Source organism: Nicotiana tabacum, chromosome 12, assembly GCF_000715075.1.
Source record: "Nicotiana tabacum cultivar K326 chromosome 12, ASM71507v2, whole genome shotgun sequence".
Taxonomy (NCBI): Eukaryota; Viridiplantae; Streptophyta; class Magnoliopsida; order Solanales; family Solanaceae; genus Nicotiana; species Nicotiana tabacum.
Genome location: NC_134091.1, coordinates 59,417,061 through 59,428,728, shown reverse-complemented (window position 1 = coordinate 59,428,728; position 11,668 = coordinate 59,417,061).

The window sequence follows — 11,668 nt, the reverse complement described above, 5'->3', positions numbered from 1 at the left end:
AAATGCCCATATCTTTCTACTTAAATGTCGTATTGACAAAAGGTTTAATGAGTTGGAAAATAGACTCATAGATCTTTAATTTGATGGGTGGAACACCCCATAACTCTAAGTATATTGGGAGAAAATCGCAGTTACATTTGACCCAAAGTTTCAGTAAAACTTATGAATGTAACTTGTGATGACTTTCATCGACTTTTGTTCCACAACTCGCTTGACTTCAAAACATAACACACGGATGTCATACGACTAATATAAATCATAACATAATCTCCTTATCATGTTAATAACCCTAGTCTCACCCCAAAGGTACATGTTATAACATTTCCAACTTGTCGACTTTCGACGAAACATTGTTTTATTTAATTGCTTTAGCTTCTGAACTGTCCAACCCTCTTTGTACTTGTTGTTCATGATCTTCAATATTTGTAACCTCAGAGGTAACATGATTAACTTACTTTATATACTTTTAAATATTATCTCATTTTTGGTCCTACATTAGTTTGCTTACGACGCATTTTTATGTACGAAAATATAGGGTGTAACATCACTCCCCCCTTGGGAACATTCGTCCTCGAATGTTTACTCTTAGAGACTTTGGAAAATTTTGCCAACGTATCCTTCGTACACTAGGTTAAAACCAACCTGCACGTAGCCAGAAACATACTATACATGCCACACATGGCCAATCTTTATAAATAGCAGCAATTTGCCTCACCGACCGTAAATCATAAATATTGAAAGTGAAAAATAAAAGCTTACCTGATGACCTGCTAGCCTACATAGAGCTGTGTCGTAGCGTCCCATCTCGAACCATATCTTCAGTTTGAAATAGGTGGGGGTATTTAGACTTCATTTCTTCCTCCGATTCCCACGTCATCTCTTCTACATTCTTGCTCCTCCATAAAACCTTTACGGAAGCTACCTCCTTATTTCGTAGATTGCGGATTTGTCGGTCTAGGATGGCAACTGGAATTTCCTCGTATGACAAGTCCTCTGTAATCTGTACATCATCCGTGGGCACCATTCGGGTAGGATCACCAATGCACTTTCGTAGCATAGATACGTGAAAAACCGGATGGACAGACTCCAATTCTGAGGGCAACTCTAACTCATAAGCTACTTGGCCCACTCTCCGAATGATCCTATAAGGCCCAATATACCGTGGGCTAAGCTTGCCTTTCTTGCCAAACCTCATCACGCCCTTCATAGGTGATACCTTTAAGAATACCCAGTCATTAATCCTGAACTCTAAGTCTCATCGCCGCACGTCAGAATATGACTTCTGACGACTCTGAGCTGTCAACAGTCGCTCCCGGATAAGCTTTACTTTCTCTATGGCCTGCTGAACCAGGTCTGGCCCATGTAACCCAGATTCTCCAACATCAAACCACCCTATAGGAGATCTGTACTTACGCCCATACAAAGCCTCGTACGGAGCCATCTGGATACTGGAGTGGTAACTGTTATTATATGCAAACTCGATAAGAGGTAGATGTTCATCCCAACTTCTTTTAAAATCCAACACACATACTCGTAACATATCCTCGAGCGTCTGAATTGTGCGCTCGGCTTGTCCATCAGTCTGTGGATGAAAAGCTGTGCTGAGATTCACCTGAGTCCTTAGACCTCTCTGAAATGACCTCCAAAAATGTGCTGTAAACTGAGCCCCACGGTCAGATATAATAGAAACTGGTACTCCGTGTAGCCGCACTATCTCCTTAATATATAACTTTGCATAATCTTCGGCTGTATATGTAGATCTGACCGGTAGGAAGTGAGCTGATTTCGTGAGCCTATCGACTATCACCATATGGAATCGAACTTACGATTAGAACGAGGTAAACCCGTGATAAAGTCCATGTTTATCGCCTCCTATTTCCATATCGGGATCTCTATAGTCTGCATTAGCCCTCCAGGCTTCTGGTGCTCTACCTTCACTTGCTGGCAACTAGTACATTGGGCGACAAACTCAGCAATGTTCTTCTTCATATCATTCCACCAGTACACATCCTTAATGTCATGATACATCTTCGTCGACCCAGGATGGATGGAATACCATGAATAATGTGCCTCTGACATAATCCTGTCTCGTAGCCCTGCTACATCTGGAACACACAAACGACCCCTATATCTGAGAACCCCATCTCCCTTTAGCTCTAACAGTGGCTTCTTCTGCTGCGGAACTCGCTCTCTCAGCTCGACCAACTCTGGGTCCTCGTACTGCCTTTCCTTGACTTCCGCTATGAGGGATGATTTTGTAGTGTTTTGGAGTACAACTCCACCATCCTTAGAATCTACTAACCGAACCCCCAATGAAGACAATTGATGAATCTCTCTAGCTAATTGTCTTTTCTCGGGCTCTACATGTGCTAAGCTACCCATAGATCGGCGACTTAATGCATCTGCTACAACATTAGCTTTCCCTGGATGGTAGAGAATGTTAACATCATAATCTTTCAATAACTCAAGCCATCGCCTCTGTCGCAAATTCAACTCTTTCTGCTTGAAGATATATTGTAGGCTTTTATGATCAGTAAATACATCAACATGAACACCATATAAATAATGCCGCCATATCTTAAGTGCATGGACAACCGCAGCTAACTCGAGGTCGTGGGTCGGATAATTCCTCTCGTGCTTCCTCAACTGCCTTGAAGCATACGCAATTACCTTCCCATGTTGCATCAGGACACATCCTAACCCGACACCTGATGCATCACAATACACGGCATAACCCTCTAGACCCTCTGGAAGTGTTAGAACTGGAGCTGAGGTCAACCTGTTCTTAAGCTCTTGGAAACTCCGCTCGCAAGCCTCTGTCCATTGAAACTTAGTTTCTTTCTGTGTCAACTTCGTCAATGGTGCCAAAATGGAAGAAAAACCCTCTACGAACCTCCGATAGTATCCTGCTAAGCCTAGAAAGCTACGAACCTCTGTCGGAGTGGTAGGTCTAGGCCAAGATTTCACGGCCTCAATCTTCTGAGTGTCTACCTTTATCCCTTCATTTGATACAATATGCCCCAAGAATGCTACAGACTTCAACCAGAACTCACATTTAGAAAACTTAGCATACAACTTACGATCACGGAGGGTTTGGAGTACCGCTCGTAGGTGGTCTGCATGCTCATCCTCTGAACGGGAATAAACCAGAATATCATCAATAAATACTATCACGAACAGATCTAAAAATGGCCGGAATAGGCTATTCATCAAGTCCATAAATACAGCGGGTGCATTAGTCAACCCGAAGGACATGACTAGGAACTCGAAGTGGCCATATCGGGTCCTGAAGGCTGTCTTCGGAATATCTTTTTCCCGAACTCTGACCTGGTGGTACCCCGACCTCAAATCTATCTTTGAAAAGCATCTAGCCCCTGCAACTGATCAAACAAGTCATCGATCCTTGGAAGTGGATACTTATTCTTAATAGTTACCTTGTTCAGCTGCCTATAATCGATACACATCCTCAGCGAGCCGTCTTTCTTCCGCACAAATAGTACCGGTGCACCCTAAGGTGAGGTACTGGGCCTGATGTAACCTTTCTCCAACAAATCTTTTAACTGCTCCTTCAACTCCTTCAATTCGCCAGGTGCCATTCTATACGGAGGGACGGATATTGGTTGAGTTCCTGGAAGCAAATTGATGCTAAAATCAATCTCTCGCTCTGGAGGAATACCTGGAAGCTCATCTGGAAACACATCTGCATACTCTTTGACTACGGGAATAGACTGAAGTGTAGGTATCTCAGCATCTGCATCTCTAACTCGCACAATATGATAAATGCACCCTTTTGCGATCATTTTCCTCGCCTTCAGATAGGAAATAAACCTACCTCTAGGTGTTGGTGTATTACCTACCCATTCAAGGACTGGCTCACCCGGAAAATGAAATCTGGCTGCCTTTGCTCGGTAATCAACTGTGGCATAGCAAGCTGCCAACTAGTCCATGCCCATGATAGCATCAAAATCCATCATCTCTAGCTCAACTAGGTCAGCTGAGGTCTGACGACTACAAATTGTCACCGTACAACCTCGGTAAACCCGTCTAGCAATAATTGATTCTTTGACCGGTGTAGATACCGCAAAAGGATCACTTAGTATTTCAGGCACTATACCAAACTTCCTCGCGACAAATGGGGTAATATACGATAAAGTAGATCCTGGGTCTATCAAAGCATAAGCATCGTGAGAGCAAATGGTTAATATACCTGTCACAACGTCTGGTGAAGACTCCTGGTCCTGTCGACCCGCTAAAGCATAGATACGGTTCTGATTACCACTTGAACTGGAACCTCTACCTCTGCCCCAACCTCTACCAGTCGAAGACTGAGACTCGCGCCCTGAAGGATGCACGGACATAGATGATCCTGTTGCTGAACTCGCTGGTTGTGCCATTCCCCCCGAATCTCTATTTGGGCAATCCCGCATCATATGCCCTGGACGCCCACATGTATAACAAGTATCAGAACTTGCTCGGCATTGGCCCAAGTGTCCTCTACCACAGATGTCACACCGTGGAGGAAATGACCATGTCTGCACAGAACCTCGCTGTCGCTGCAAACCCGACGCCCGTGAGCTCTCACCTAGTCCTGACTGAGTATAGCGGTTATACCTGTAACCCTGTAACTGAGGTGGCGGAGGCCTAGGTGGCCGTCCGAAGTACTGGGTCCTATAACTACCCTGAGATTGCTCCTGAGACCTGGGAAATCTCATCCTCTTACGTTGCCCTTGCTCAGCCCTCTCTGTACCCTGCTGCCGACGCCTACCCCTTTCTATATTCTGGGCGAATGCCTGAATCCGGGAGATATCCATACTATCCTACAATGCAGCGGTGGCACATGCCTCGGTTAACTCTGGGGCTAACCCTGCTATAAACCTGTGAATCCTGTCTCGCATAGTAGCAACTATGGATGGTGCATATCTGGCCAATGAGTCAAAACGGAGACTATACTCTCGAACACTCATATTACCCTGCTTAAGGGCTAGAAACTGATCGACTCGAGCCTGTCGGATCTCCCGTGGTAAGTACTGGTCAAGGAAGGCATCTGAAAAATTCTCCCAAATAGCTGGAGGTGCATCACGTCCCCTGGACCTCTCCCATCCCTCGTACCAAAGGATGGCTATATCTCGGAGTCGAAAAGCTGCTAGCTCAACTGCCTCTTTCTCCGTGGCATGCATAACACGAAAGATCATGTGAAGCTGATCTATGAAATCCTGCGGGTCCTCCCTCTGATCTGTCCCCGTGAACTCTGGGGGACTCAAAGCAATAAACTCTCGGACCCTTGAACTCCCAGACCCCTCAGAAGTTCCTGCACTAGCTGATGCCCTAGCCTGTTGCTGGGTAGCTACCAACTATGTCAACAAATGCACCGCACTCCTCAAGTCCTGATCTGATGGAAGTGGAGGGGGAACTGGATGTGCGGTTTCCCTAGGAATCTCTGTAGTTGGTGGAGGAGCTGGTAATGGCTGAGTAGGGGTCTCACCTTGAGCCTCAGACTGGGCCCCATCTACTAGGGGTACCCTTCTGGTCCCCTCACCTACTGCTGTATCTCTCCTCTGGCTAGCCGTAGTCTTTCTAGTCACCGTCATCTGTGCATGTAAACACCAACACATAAGTTTAATTCAAATTTCCTATAACTCAGTTCTGTAGCACGATTTAGATTTCAAAGAAGGGTAACCAACTCCTAAATGCCCTGTAGCGCCCTGCTTATATAATGTGGTGCACAACACATCTATAAACAAGACCCTACTAGACACGGCTTGTAGACTCCCTAGGACAGAACTGCTCTGATACCAAGTTTGTCACGCCCCGAACCTAGGAGCGAGACAAGCACCCGGTGCCTCATCTCACCTGGCGTACCAAATTGCGACTAAGGGACTCTGAACACATAATGTCATACTTTGGCCATGGGGCCACCTTGCAAGACAATTTGCGAAGCAAAATATAAAACTGAATGGAAACTAGCGCTAACTAAACATCAATATAAAGCTAGGCTGAAAAGGCCGTCATAGCTACTACAGCTGACAAACCACCAAATTATACATACCAGGCCTACAAACCCAACATACTGCACTAACCAACAGGATATGTCTACAAGCCTCTACTGATAGATATATTGTGATCGGAACAGGGCCCCGACCTACCCATATTATATATATAAATACATACATAAGATGCACACAAAAACTTAGACCCGATAACTCCGAAGGATGTGGAGCTTACCGATCAGGCTAAACTCTGGAAACACCTACTAAGGAGGTCTACTCGTCTGTCTATCTGAACCTGCATGCATGAAATGCAGCGTCCCCGAAAAAGGGACGTCAGTACGAAATAATGTACCGAGTATGTAAGGCAATAACATAACTGAAAATCAAAACTGAACTGATAATATAATAATTGGAAGTAACTGGGAGTCAAAGATGATCTGGAGATATACTTACCTGCTGATACTGACTCAACTTCTTCAATATAGTAAGTAAAATAATTGTACGGCCTTATAAGGCTCGGTATATATAACTGCTCTGCCGTAGTAGGCTCGCTCATAGGCGCTCGGCCATACTAGGCTATGTATCTCGACCATGCTGGGCTCGCTCATAGGCGCTCGGTCACAGTAGGCTCGGTATATAACTTTCCATCTGATCAGAGGTTGCCCAATAGGGGCCTGCCCATCGATTATAGCTCGATGGTAATGAAAATACTGTAATACTGTATATATAGGCTTGCTGCTCTCTTGACTGGAAGAAGACAATACTAAAATTGAATATAGAGTCTCGATAAGGAATAATATTGTAACTTATGAGACTAGAATAGTGTGAATAAATTCATGAATATGAACTTCTCTTTTTGTCTCATTACTAACACATGTAGCTACGAGATCATGCCAAAATGAAGGAAGGCTTAGCCTTAACATACCTTATCACAATCTTTCCAATCACCAAGTTGAACTCACCTCTTTGCACCTTAATCTACAAGAATGATAATAATACTATCGTTAAGTTACGAAAGGTACAACTATCGCACAACGAACGACAAACTTATTTTGTATTAAAACGGGCAGCATCTCCCCTATAATCCTTACTTCCTCCAAATTCAAGATAACACCAACAATACAAGAACAGAACAATAACAACATATATACATCATTTTACAGCCCTATATACACCATCAAATACTACAAAACAGCCCAACACACCCCAATCTCTTCGTACACAAAACGACCACCGTAGTAGTGTCAAACGACCCAAAAATGTTATGACGAACGACCAGCCAACCACCCTACATTTATATGGTGTTTATAAACCCCCTTCCTCCTCCAAAACTCCACAAAATAGTAGTAAAACACGCAGCCCAACATCAACACAAAACAGTCCACAAAACAGTCTGCTACAAGTGAATAACTCGAACTCACGGCTTCCGATCACCGTCCCGTGAGTTCTTACAAGTATAGAATGACTTACCATGAATTTACAGAAGAAAAATTGGATGAAAGAGAGCAGTAAACTCACCTTATTTGTTGGATAACTCAGCTCTTATCTTGGTTCTTCAAACTCTAGGTTTTGCCTCCAATTAGAACTTGAAAGGGAGAGAAAATCAATTAGGGTTTGTGGAAAATTTTTGGGAGGATTCTTTGCAGAGCTTATGTCTGGTTATTATGCTCTATTTTAAGTCTAATATATGAAGAAAATAGGCCCTTAAAAGGCCTCTTTGGACGACCCGAAATGGCCCATTTTTGGGCTATCATTTAAGCAAGTAGGTGACACACCTACTTGTCACCTAGCAGCTTGCGCAGTATCGCACAAATACCTATATCTTTCTACTCCAATGTCGTATTGACAAACAGTTTAATGCGTTAAAAAATAGACTCATAGATCTTTAATTTGATGGGTGGAACACCCTATAACTCTAAGTATATTGGGAGAAAATCGCAGTTACATTTGACCCAAAGTTTCAGTAAAACTTATGAATGTAACTTGTGATGACTTTCATCGACTTTTGTTCCACAACTCGCTTGACTTCAAAACATAACACACGGATGTCATACGACTAATATAAATCATAACATAATCTCCTTATCATGTTAATAACCCTAGTCTCACCCTAAAGGTACATGTTATAACATTTCCAACTTGTCGACTTTCGACGAAATATTGTTTTATTTAATTGCTTTAGCTTCTGAACTGTCCAACCCTCTTTGTACTTGTTGTTCATGATCTTCAATATTTGTAACCTCAGAGGTAACATGATTAACTTACTTTATATACTTTTAAATATTATCTCATTTTTGGTCCTACATTAGTTTGCTTACGACGCATTTTTACGTACGAAAATATAGGGCGTAACAACTTAGATATTGATGATGATGGCACTTGGACCTTTATGTCAGACAAAGAAAAAAAGTTTGATTGAAGCGTTCAATGAGGTATTGCTATATGTTTGTCATGATTTTGTATGAGACACCTCCATAACAACTTTAAAAGGGTCGGATTCAGTGCTATCTCACTCAGGAATATCCTTTGGAAGGCTGCAACAGTAAAGTGGTTTGATGATTGCATGGTTGACATCTGTGATCTAGATTCAGAAGCTGTTGATTGGTTCAATAAAAAGCCACTTGCTGAATGTCTAAATCTCACTTCCCTAAAACTGTGAAATGTGATTCCTTACTCAATAATGTGTGAATGTTTTAATAGCATGATCATTAAGGCTAGAGATAAGCCGATTATTACTTTATTGGAGAAGTTAAGGTATCACCTTATGAAAAGGATGCAAACAAATAGGGATAAAGGTGCCAAGTGGAATGATGATGATATTTGCCCTAGGATTAAGGATATATTGCACAAAAATCAGGCTAGTGCAGTTGAATTTATTTCTGGGAAGTCAAATGAGTGGAATTACGAGATAATAAGAGCAAGCGTAATGAATAATTGGGTTGTGAATTTGTTAAATAAAAAATGCAGTTGTAGGAAATGATATCTAACATGAATCCCTTGCAAGCATGCCATTGCCTCGATTTGGGCTAAACATGATGACATTCATTTATATGTGGATGATAATTATAATATAGAAACTTATAGAAGGATCTATGCATTTTCAATTCTACCTATGAATGGTCAAGATAAGTGGGGTATGTTGAGTAACATACCTCATTTGCCTCCACGATTGGAAAAACAAAGTACCAAAGAAAGAAAACAAAAGCTTCGGCGAAAAGAGTCTGATGAAGTTGGAGCAAGTAGACAAAAAATAAAAAGGAAGCAAAAAATATTGGACTATAGCTTATGCCACAATCCAAGCCATAATAAAAGAACTTGCAAGTTAAATTATGTGTATCCAGATTCTCATGATGATGAGACATTGCGACAAGAATCCTCATTTTCTACTACATCTTTTGCTCCTATAAAGCTTCCGATATGAGTTTATTACACATATAACTCTATTTAAGTATATTATTAATATGGTGACTGTAATATTTTCTTAATTATAGATAAGAAGAGGACCTACTAACCAAGATCATATGCACACAACTCAAGAAAGTAGAGTGACCGGAGATACATTTTTTAGTATGCAAGTTTATGCTGAAAAAGATTGGTTGATGCTATGCAAGTTTATGCTGAAAAAGATTGGTTGATGCTGCTGTAAAATGATGTTTTTTGCTACTATAGAAGTACCGCTTTGCTGCTGAAGATTAGTGTATAATAGTTGTGATGCTGTTGAAGACTATATGGATAGGTTGATACGCTTATCAATTATTTTTTGTCACTAAAATTTTAGTAACTCTTTATTTTGCTTTTGATACTGTAAAAGGCTACTATAACATACTTCCCAGAAGTTTAACATATTTCTTTATAAAGGAGATCAGTTTAATACTCTTTATTTTGGTTTTACTTTTGCTTTTGATGTGTCGAGTAAGTGGAAATGATAAAGCATATGAAGTTTAAAGGTCAAATTAGTTTCACCTTGTCCTAATAAAATGAATACAAGAGGAAAGAAAATGTACATCAGTGAAAAAAATTGATATTACTCAAAAAAGCTTCAAGCAAACCAAAATAATGCCTCTTCAGTTAAAAAAGAAGAGAGGGCTACTACTATTTGATAAGGGTGGGCATCGGTCGGTTCGATCGGTTATTATAAAATTACGGTTCTGTTTATCGGTTTTCAGTTTTGTAATATTAATAACCAAATCAAACCAAAGTATTTACGGCTCGGTGCGGTTTTTTCAAAGTTCGGTTCGGTTATTTCCGGTTTATATTTTCGATTTTAAACGGTTGTAGGAACAACTAAGTATTTACAGTTTGTAGGAACATCAATAAATATTAAAGTGTATACTATGTACTGTCTATAGGAACATCTGACTATCTAATTGTCTACTGTCTAACACAATTAAAGTGACCACTGATCAGAAATTTCAGTAATAAAACATTTAGTCAAAAGAATGTTAATACAATGAAGAATCCAACTAAAATCACAGAGACCATCAACTAGAAGTTAACAGTTCCAGCCTATGCTTCTAATACATATTAAAAATGATATATGTTTTTCACTTATCAATTATAATTAGATGATACAATTTACCAAAAGCTCAAAATAGAGCAACTTAAGAAGGATTAATCTAGGATGTACGTTCAAATAAGGCTCCAAGGTTCAAATTTTAAGTCATCCTTTAGATACAATACAACACCATTCAACATGCATGTGATTTTATGATATGGGAAGCCATAGTACTTCTTTAGAATCTAGGATAATGTAGTTTCACAAGTTTAACTTTAGGTCCAACCTTTGAAAACAAGAAAATTTATCAAATTTTATAGAATAACTCAAGGACACAAAAATAGAGAATAAATCTGGAAATCGATTGCTACCGTCATTAACAAATTTAAAAGGACACAAAAATGGAGAAGGAAAACTCATAAGAAGAAGAAGGTATCAAGGTAACCACTAACCTGAGGAAGAAGACGACGAGCTGAGGAAGAAGGATGCGCGTCGGCAAATAGAGTGACAGAGAAAGATGACGAGCTTACAGTCGCATAGATGCAACGCAGAACACCAGCAATCGAACCCTAATTTCTAAGGAGTAAGCGTAAGGAAGGGAAGAATGGAAGATGGAAAATGGAAAGGGAAATTCTAGGTTAGGCTAATTAGGCTTAGGGTTTGGGTAATGGTATTGGGCCTTTAAAATTTCAAATGGGGTGGGGAGGTGGGCTTCACTCTTCAGAAGTCAGTACATTAAGTTAGTAATTTACATACAAAGTTTTGAGGCCCAAAATTTCAGGACCGAAACACCAAAATCGTAAACCGCACCGAAAAATCGAAATCTAATAAATTAAAAACTGCAAACCGATCGAATAACCGATTAAACCGAAATCGAAAAATCAAAATTCACGGTTCGGCCGATATTATGCCCACCCCTACTATTTGAGAAGCTTCAAGAAAAGCACCATTAAAAAAATTGCTCCTTCAGTTAGTTTTTAACTTGATTTTGTTAGTGAGATCAAAACAAAATTGAACCTACTCCTAAGATAAGTGATAATTTAAGTCAAAATATCTACTATAAAAACTTCATACTAATAAAATAAAAAATCTAAAGTTAAATTTTGAAATATGTATATATTTAATAAACTAATCATAAAAATAGTATCACATACCGAAAACAAAATTAATAGAATGATTTTAATTA